This window comes from Lepidochelys kempii, chromosome 2, assembly GCF_965140285.1.
Source record: "Lepidochelys kempii isolate rLepKem1 chromosome 2, rLepKem1.hap1, whole genome shotgun sequence".
Classification (NCBI taxonomy): domain Eukaryota; kingdom Metazoa; phylum Chordata; order Testudines; family Cheloniidae; genus Lepidochelys; species Lepidochelys kempii.
Genome location: NC_136381.1, coordinates 113,956,609 through 113,966,616, shown reverse-complemented (window position 1 = coordinate 113,966,616; position 10,008 = coordinate 113,956,609). Strand labels below are relative to the sequence as shown.

Genomic DNA, 10,008 nt, shown 5'->3' with positions numbered 1-10,008 from the left:
GGAAATCATGCTGGTGGGGATAGTAATTTGTGTGTAATCCTCAATATGTGTTCTCGGTGAGATGGAGCAGAGGCAGGAGAAAAAAGCAGGTGGAAGGGGAGGTGCCAATTTTGAACTGTGCTTCTCAGGAGAAACTGCTTAGCAGGCTTGTCCAGGCTGCTGGGAGTAGGGGAAATAAATAGTGGGCTTGCCTACTTTAAGGCGTTTATGCCTTCTTTATGCTTTCAGGATTCTGGGCCCTGCTGGGGATTTGCTTGGTCCTGGGTGTAACTTTGAGGAACCACAAGGGCTGCAGTGAGTTGTTATAGCTTCCAGTGGGCTGTTCTCTCGCAGAAACTGGGAGCATTACAACCCCCTTCATGTTCTGCCTAGCTCCTGTGCCAGGAGCTGCAAGGGGGGATGGCATAGGACTGCTCTGCCAGTGCTATATCACCAGAAAAGCCCTTTTGCACAGCTCTGTTATCTTTTCTTTACACTCCTGAAGCAGCATAAATGGGCTGCAGTGGCAGACTGAATTGGGGCCAGAGTATGAAGTGCTCGGACTCTCTGTGGGGTTGTTGCCAGATGAGTGCTCATAGAATCACAGGGTTAGAAGGGACTATAAAGGTCATCTAGTCTAACCCCATGCCAAGATGCAGGATTTGTTGTGTCTAAACCATCTAAGATTGATGGCTATTCAGCCTCCTTTTGAAAACCTCCAGTGAAGAAGTTTCCACAACCTCCCTAGGCAGTCTATTCCGTTGTCCTACTGTTCCTACATTTAGGAAATTTTTCCTGAGATTTAATCCAAATCTGCTATGCTGTAGCTTGAACCCTTTTGTTGCCCACCAAATCCAGGAAAAGTCTCAGGAGCAAAATCAGGACCTGTAAATGGCCTTCATTGATTTGACAAAGGCCTTTGACTTTTTGCTGCCCTCCAAAATTTATTACAGTCCTAAGGCTTCTTCATGGTCAGATGACTGCCACCATTCTCTGTAATGGCCTGGAGACAGATCCTTTCATCATCAAAACTGGGGTTAAGCAAGGATGCGTTATTGCCCCAACTCCGTTCTCCATCTATTCAGCAGTCATTTTGGTCCTCATTAAAGACTGCCTCCCCACTGGAGTTGACATTCAATACAAAATGGGTTGGAGGCTTTTTAATGTTCAGCGTCTCCGCTGTTAGGGCTTCAGTATGCTGATGACTGTGCCATCTTCTTGCACACTAAGAACGACCTTCAGTCCACACTGGAGTTTTTTGCACAAGCTTATCAAAGCCTAGGACTCTTATTTAATATTGAGAAGACTAAAGTGCTCCATCAGTGTGCTTCAGGCCTTGCACATGACCCACCACAAATCACCGTCGAGGGCCAGACTTTGGAGACAGTTGAGCACTTCTGCTAGCTCAGTAGCCAACTCTCTCAAAATGCAAAAATCGACAGTGAGATCAGCCCAGGATCCAGTGCACATGTGCTTCCTTGGGCAATTACTCTGATGCACTTTCATGGATCATGACCTACAGAAGGACACCAAAATTCAGGTCTACAAGACAATTGTTATTCTTACACTTCTTTATAGCAGTGAGACCTGGGTGACCTATTGATAGTATCTCAAGTCTGGAGAGGTACCTCCAGACTCCAGTGATGTCTCTGGAAGATCCTTCACATCAAGTGGGAAGATTGTGGCACTAACACCAGCATCCTTACTAAAGCCAATGTCACCAGCATTGAAGCAATTGTCCTATGCACCAACTCCTCTGGGCTGGACATGGTGTTCAGATGCCAGACTCTTGCCTCCCAAAACAAGCCCTCTACTCTCAGCTAACCCATGGGCAGAGATCCCATGGTGGTCAGAGGAAACGCTACAAAGACACACTGACAGCATATCTCAAGAAAACTGATGTGGACATCACAAGCTGGGAGAAGCAAGCCACCAACTGACCTCAATAGCGCCACATCCTCCATCAGCCTTGCCCTTGAAGCTGAAGAGCGAAAAGGAAGGAAAAAGAAAGAACTTGCTTCCAGCAGGCAGCTGACCCACCAGAAAATGCCTGTACCTAGTGTGGGTACATCTGTGGTTCCAGGATCGGACTCCTGAGTCATCTTGAGACCCATATGTAAACCTTTGGTAGAGATCATCCTAAAATTGAGGGATTGCTGATGAGTTTGAACCCATTGCTGCTTGTCCTGCAGAGAACAACTTTTCTCCATCTTTTTTTATGGAAGCCTTTCAATTATTTGAAGACCGCTATCATATTTCCCCCCCGCCCTTTGATCTCCTCTTTTCCAAATTAAATATACCCAGTTCCTTCAGCCTTTGCTCGTATGGCTGCTTTCCATCCCTTTTGATAATTTCTGTCACTTGCCTCTACATCCTTTCTGTACATTTGGTGACCAAAATTGGACACAGTAATCCAGCAGAGGCCTAACCAGCGCCAAGTAGAGCGGTACTGTCATCTCCCATGACTTGAATGCTATGCCTCTGTTAATGCAACCTAAAATTGCATTTGCTTTTTTTGTACAGCTCCGATATCTTTTTGTGCTGCTGCCAAAGCAGTTTTCTCCCATTCTGTATTTATGTATTGTTTTTCCTTCTCTAAGTATAGCACCTTACTTTTGTCTTTGTTGAATTTCATTTTGTTGTCTATAGCCCAGTTCTACAATTTATCAAGATCCCTATGAATTTTAGTTCTATCCTCCAAAGTGTTTGCAGCATTCCCTAGCTCTGTGTCATCTGCAGATTTGATCAGTATGCTCTCTATTTCTACATCCAGATTATTAGTAAAGATGTTAAACAACACAAGACCTAGAACAGATTCCTGTGGAACCCTACTTGAGACCTCCCTCCACTCGGACTTCATTCCATTAATAGTTACTCTTTGTTTGTGGCTGTTTAAGGAATAATGTATGTACTTAATGGTAGTTCTGTTGAGATGGCAATTCTCCAGCTTACTTATACTGACCTGTGGGTCTGTGTCAAAAGCCTTGCTGAAGTCAAGGTGTCTTATGTCCACCACATTCCCCCTATCCTCCACATCAGTTACCCTGTCAAAGAAGGAAATCAAGCTGGGTTGGCATGCTTTCTTCTTGGCAAATCCATGCTGGCTGTTAGTAATTCACCCCTTCATCCTCCAGGTATTCGCAAATTGAATGGTTTATTCATTGCTCTAATAGCTTCCCATGTATCAAAATTTCCCGCTCCTCCTTTCCCCCCTTTTTAAAAATGGGTTATCCCTTCTCCAGTCTTCTGGGACCTCTCCTGTCATCCTTGAGTTTGTAAATATTATTGCCAGTGGCTTTCATTCGGTTAGGAATGAGAGAATATAGAAGTAGATAGTGGGACTCTTGTAGGGATGGGGCAGAGATACTGAAAACAATACACTCACCGTAATAGTCGTTCAGTACAAAACATGAAGAACAAGTGTACTCATCTTAGATACTCGGATAGTATATGGTGATTAGTGTGGTATCAATGACTTAACAGATCTTCAGTGTTTGAAGGGTTACTTGATTCTCTGGGGTAGTGTCGGTTAACAGTCAGCTACTGATTTAAGGTATAATGACATATCAGTAAATTATATTCTGGTTTATTCCACATCTGCCTAGTGTATGTCTACACTACAGACTTAAATCTACCTATGGTAGGTTAATTTACAGCCAACACAGTAATTACTGCAGTGGCTGATGTCCACACTACCCTTCTTCTATTGGTGTGTGTGTGTGTCCTCACCAGGAGTGCTTCCACTAACTGAAGAGGGGCAGTGTGGGGGGCTGAGAGCCAGAGCTCTCAGCTCCATGCAGCTCCCCACAAGGAGCCCAGCTGTCCCACTGGGCTTCTCACCTCCCTGTTTCCCACTGGGAGCAGGGGGCAGCCACCTGGGCTTCTCACCTCCCTGAACGGGGAGCTAGATAGGGGCAGCTGGCAGGGAGCCGGGGGTTGCCAGGCTCTAGCTGCCCAGCTTTCTTGTCAATTTCACTGGTCCAGCATGAAGCCCTGAAATTGAGAAGTCGTCCAACAGCTGATGTAAGTAGCAGTGTCTGCAGAGACGCTGCCCTGCCCTAACTGCACTGACATAACTCCACCTCCACGAGAGGCATAGCGCTTATGTCGGTGTGGTAGGGCACTTACAGCGGCGGCTAAGGCTGACATAATTAGATCAACGTAAGCTGCCTTATGTCGACCTACCTGTATAGTATAGGCCAGGCCGAAGACCCCATTCCCCCCATAAGATTCTGTTCTATTCAAGGGTTCGGCACTAGTATATCTCCTTGAGTGACTAAAGTCTGTGAGAAATATAAATCTAAGCTTGCCTATTATAATAGGTCATTGTGCAATGGACAATATAAACAATATCAATATTTGCTGCCCAGAGTAGTTAAATTTGCCACAGTTTCCATAATTAGTAAAAACTGTAGTAAAGTCAAATACCATGGTGTGGTAAATGCTGAATTATTTAAAGCTACTTGCTGTATCCTGGCTTTTCCTACTTCTAAACTTTCTATGTACCTGTATGGTAGACTCAGGAGTAGTACAAAGAGCTCCTGTTGCAGGACTAGGACTTGTAGGTGCTATGGTAGTATAAATAATAACTAGTAATTATATGGAAGCACCTTTATACAATATCATCTGTTGCCAAGTATGGATGCTTTATGCATGCCCTCTAGAGGGAAGATATTGAAATTTTAAAAATTAGTCCCTTTTTGAAAGTACAATAGAGTCAAAAGTAAAATATGCTTTAATAGCCCTTCCTTCCATTCACTCATTTGATGGGTGACTCTCATGTACATGGGATTAATTTTAGATGCAGTTGTGACAGGCTGAGTCACAGAAACCCCCTTGGGACTGCTGCCTGTTGTGCTGGGACTACCTCTGAGCCCGTTTTCCCTGACAGCTTAGGACTTCAGTACCTTGCCTTGTTGAGCCAGACACACTAACCTGCTACAAACACAGGCCCAGGTCCGAACCACGTCCCCCAAAAGCTGCAGGCTTAACTGAAAACAGCTTAAGAAGTGCTTCTGTCTCCAACACCCTGATACCCAGTTCCTAATGGGATCCAAACCCCAAATAAATCCATTTTACTCTATATAAAGCTCATTACAGGGTAAACTCATAAATTGTTTGCCCTTTAGAACACTGATAAAGAGATATGCACAGCTGTTTGCTCCCCAAGGAATTAATTACTTGCTTTGGGTTAATTAATAAGTAAAAAGTGATTTGTATTAAATATAAAAAGTAGGATTTAAGTGGTTCCAAGTAATAACAGACAGAATGAAGTAAGTTACCAAGCAAAATAAAATAAAACATGCAAGTCTAAGCCTAATATAGTAGGAAACTAAATGCAGGTAAATTTCACCCTCAGAGATGTTCCAATAAGCTTCTTTTACAGACTAGACTTCCTCCTAGTCTGGTTCCAGCAATCACTCACACCCCCATAGTTACTGTCCTTTGTTCCAGTTTCTTTCAGGCATCTCTTTGGGGTGGAGAGGTTATCTTTTGAGCCAGCTGAATACCAAATAGAGGGGTTTCCAGGGGTTTTTATAGTCTTTATTTTGTGGGTGGAAACTCCTCTTCTCCTCTGTAAAATCCCCTCCACAAGACGGAGTTTGCAGGCACCTGGGCAAGTCACATGTCTGAATGATTCAGCTTTTTGCAAGCTGACACCATTGTTTACATATTAGTTTGAACGTTCCCAGGAAAGCTTAGATGTGGATTGGCATCTCCCAAGGTCCATTGTTAGCTAAGTACTCCCAATTACTCAAATAGATTAATAGATTCATAGATATTTAGGCCAGAAGGGACCATTATGATCATCTAGTCTGACCTCCTGCACAATGCAGGCCACAGAATTTCACCCACCACTCCTAAAAAAGACCTCACACCTATATCTATGCTATTGAAGTCCTCAAATTGTAGTTTGAAGACCTCAAGGAGCAGAGAATCCTCCAGCAAGTGACCCGTGCCCCATGCTACAGAGGAAGGCGAAAAACCTCCAGGGCCTTCCAATCTGCCCTGGAGGAAAATTCCTTCCCGACCCCAAATATGGCGATCAGCTAAACCCTGAGCATATGGGCAAGATTCATCAGCCAGATACTACAGAAAATTCTTTCCCGGGTAACTTGGATCTTACCCCATCTAAAAACCCATCACAGGCCATTGGGCCTATTTACCATGAATATTTAATTACCAAAACCATGTTATCCCATCATACCATCTCCTCCATAAACAAATAACTCCTTCCCACTATGTTGACCAAATCTGCCTTATGTGCTTCCTACAGCAAACACTTTAAATACAAGTATAAAGTTAATGCTCATAACTTCAGATATAAAAATGATACATGCATACAAATAGGATGATATATTCAGTAGATCATAATGTTTGCAAAGGTATGTTATGTGGCATATCTAGCATAAACATATTCCAGTTATGTCATATTTACACTCATAAGCATATTTCTATAAGCATTATGGGGTGCAACATCACAGCAGGTTTTAAAGTATCTTACTTTTAGTGTGAGAAGGATTTTGCAGCGTGTTTCAATGAGACATTTAAAATCTCACTGATTGATTTATTTTTTTGAAATCTCCCTCACGCACAGGGCATGAAAAGATTACCAGGCACCTGCTACTAATAATACTCCATAGCACTTTTCATCCAGACATCTCTAAGTGCTCTACATAGGTGGATATGCATATTATTTCCATTTTACTGATGGAAAAATCAGGGCAGAAAGAGATGAAATGACTTGCCCAAGGTCACACAGCATATCAATAACAGAACAAGGAATAGAATCTAGATTTCCTGATCCGCCCCCAGGCCTGTGCCCTATCCAGTGAATGATGCTACCTCCTATTATCTAGAGGACTAAATTTAGTAGCCAGAGACAGATGGGAAAGGACCTCACTAGCAAAATCTAGAGGCAAATCCCTGCTAAGGAACTTGCTTCACCCCTTTCTGCTGGAAACGTACGTGGATTCCTGTTGTGGTGCTGCCCCAGGACACTGCTTGAAGGCCCCATTTTTAAATCCGCATCTAATTGTAGGTATCTGATAACTTTTGAGTCTCACCCCAGCATCCAAGTTGCAGAAGGGCTGGTAGGTTGGAAGGTGGGATGTCTGCTACTTTAGTCTTCTCCTGCCTTGTGAATAGTTCTATTGCTTCTGCCGCTACTGATTCAACAAGCAACAATGTGAAAATGGCACTATTCTTGTAATCCTTATGTCTATTCCCTGGGTGTATTCCCAGTTGTCAATTTCATTCTGCTGCTTGGGAAATCTATGAGCAGGGCAGAGACAATAGAGCTGTCTGCAGACTCTGGAATATAGCACTTAATTGGTTCACATCTGAAAAATTATACTTGCACTCTAAGGGTTTGTCAAGGTTCCTTCCCCACTATGAACTCTAGGGTACAGATTTGGGGACCTGCATGAAAGACCCCCTAAGCTTATTCTTACCAGCTTAGGTTAAAAACTTCCCCAAGGTACAAACTTTGCCTTGTCCTTGAACCCTATGCTGCCACCACCAAGCGTGTTAAACAAAGAAGAGGAAAAGAGCCCACTTGGAGATGTCTTTCCCCCAAGCCCTACACCCCCTTTCCTGGGGAAGGCTTGATAAAAATCCTCAACAATTTGTACAGGTGAACACAGACCCAAACCCTTGGATCTTAAGATCCATGAAAAATCAATCCAGTTCTTAAAAGAAGAATTTTAATTAAAGAAAAGGTAAGAGAATCACCTCTGTAAAATCACGATGGTAAATACTTTACAGGGTAATCAGATTCAAAACATAGAGAATCCCTCTAGGCAAAACCTTAAGTTACAAAAAGACACAAAAACAGAAATATACATTCCATCCAGCACAGTGTATTCTACCAGCTATTAAACAAAAGGAAATCAAACTCATTTCTAGCTCGATTACTTACTAACTTTACAGAAGTTCTGAGTCTGCATTCCTGATCTGTTCCTAGCAAAAGCATCACACAGACAGACAGACCCTTTGTCCCCCGCCCCCCCCCCCCAGCTTTGAAAGTATCTTGTCTCCTCATTGGTCATTTTGGTCAGGTGCCAGCAAGGTTGTCCTAGCTTCTTAACCCTTTACAGGTGAAAGGGTTCTGCCTCTGGCCAGGAGGGATTTTATAGCACTGTATTCAGAAAGGTGATTACCCTTCCCTTTATATTTATGACAGGATTAGAAACACTTTTTTCATAAAAGCTTAAATTCTTCAGATACTGATGAATTAATGCCTGCTGTCACCAGGAAAGTTTTATATTCACCATGGGGAGCTGGGCTTTTCAAGACCTCCTTTTTCAAACTAATGTAGGTTGACAACACTGCTTCACCTATAGACCCGGGGCTGGTGTACTCTGGGAACTTACATTGGCATAGCTACATCTCTCAGGAGTGTGAAAAATCCATAACCTTGGGAAATGTAGCTATACCAACCTAACTCCCAGTGCAGACAGCGCTAGGTTGACAGAGGAATTCTCTCAGGGAGGTGAATTTTTTACACCCCTGAGAGATGCAGAAGGGGTTTTCCTGTCAGTGCAGGTAGTGTCTGCTGTAGTGGTTTAAGTGTAAGCATACCTCTGGATGATCTTGCAAATATACTATAACTCCAAAACATTCTCATCTTTTCCCCAGTGGTATTGAATTAGTTAAGTAAGTGTGCATTGTACGTCACACATTGCTGTCAGGGATGTGATATTATTTGTATTCAAGTAGCACCCCAGAGTCCTAGAGAGGAAGACTGGCCCAGTGGTTAGGGTGCTAGCCTGAGACTCATGACACCTGGGTTTAACTCCCTGTGTGGTGTTGGACAAGTCACTCTGTATCACTCTGCTTCTGTTCTCCCGTTGTAAAATGAGGATAATAATATTTCCCAGCTTTGCAGGGATGTTGTGAGGATATATACCTTTAAAAAATTGTGAGGTGTTCAGATACTATGGTAATGGCAGCTATTTAAGTACCTGAGAGAGAGAGACCAAGAAACGGACTGGAATCCTGTGTTGATGACACTGTACAAATGTACAACAAAAAGGCAGTTCCTGCCCCAGAGAGTCTAAGTGTAAGACAAGCTAGCTGAGGAAGCACAAGTAAACAATGAGACAATATAAGATAGACTTAATGGGAGGTCAGTTAATTAGGTTTGTTCTGTTAAAAAAAATGTGCTGGATCCAAGTGCAATATAAAGGAGAATCTCGTCTAAAACTCCAGTGGTAATAGAAACTTCAAATATCCGGTTGTTAGGATAATGTATTTTAAATAATAATTAAAAAGCTGTCTGCTTTTTAACAAAAGACAAGGGTTTTTTGTTTGTTTGTTTTTTAACCAGCGATCCACCCCCTTTACTTCCCTGCAACAAGAGGAGGAGGAATCCCTCACCACAAATCTTCCCCATTCAAGATGACACACGCAAAATCTATATAAACAGCTGATGTAGTAAACCAATCAGCGCAGTACGACGAGAACAGCAAAACCCTAGGCAAGGGCCAAAAAAGGGGAGCAGCAGCAGAGAGCATTAGGCGCCTCCTCCTCGTATTTCCTCTCACGCCCACTTCCAGCAGAGGAGGTTTTTTGCGTTCAGCTTTTGTCGCTTTATTTTAAAAGTTAACTGCGAAAGAAAGTGCAAAGACTTTGAGCATTTGGTGAGCTTCTTCTTTTAATCTCGTTGGGGAAAATTGTACGGGGAGGGTTGGATGGCCGGCTGTCCTCAGCAGGGGGAGGTTTTATTGGTATGTTGCAATGGGAAGGAGGAGGGGATTAAGCGTAGCTGCTAGCGAACGGGAAAACCCAGAGAGCAGAGGAAGGAGGACACAGCGTGTGTGACCTGCCAGTGGCAGCAAGGAGGAACCTCCGGGATCTCCGCGTCAGCAGCAGCCCCAGTTATGCGCATACATGGGAGTGTGTGTGTGTTTGTGTGTCTTCTCTGTCTGTGCTGGAGGGATGGGCCGCTGTAGGGGGGAGTGCGACACACACCTGCGTGCCCACTGCAATGCATTGTGACAGCGGCCCCTCATGGTGGGGTGTGAG

At 43.6% G+C, this 10,008-nt stretch overlaps 1 protein-coding gene across 12 annotated transcripts in view; it reads left to right on the top strand.

Annotated features, from left to right (window-relative positions):
* Window positions 1-9,433: 9,433 nt before the first annotated feature.
* HIVEP1 (HIVEP zinc finger 1) overlaps window positions 9,434-10,008 on the top strand; it is a 187,235-nt gene continuing 186,660 nt past the window's right edge. For all 12 annotated transcript variants that reach the window (XM_078851621.1, XM_078851610.1, XM_078851617.1 and 9 more), the window contains exon 1: window positions 9,434-9,623. The gene's annotated coding sequence lies outside the window, so the exon portion shown is untranslated. The remainder of the gene's footprint in view (window positions 9,624-10,008) is intronic.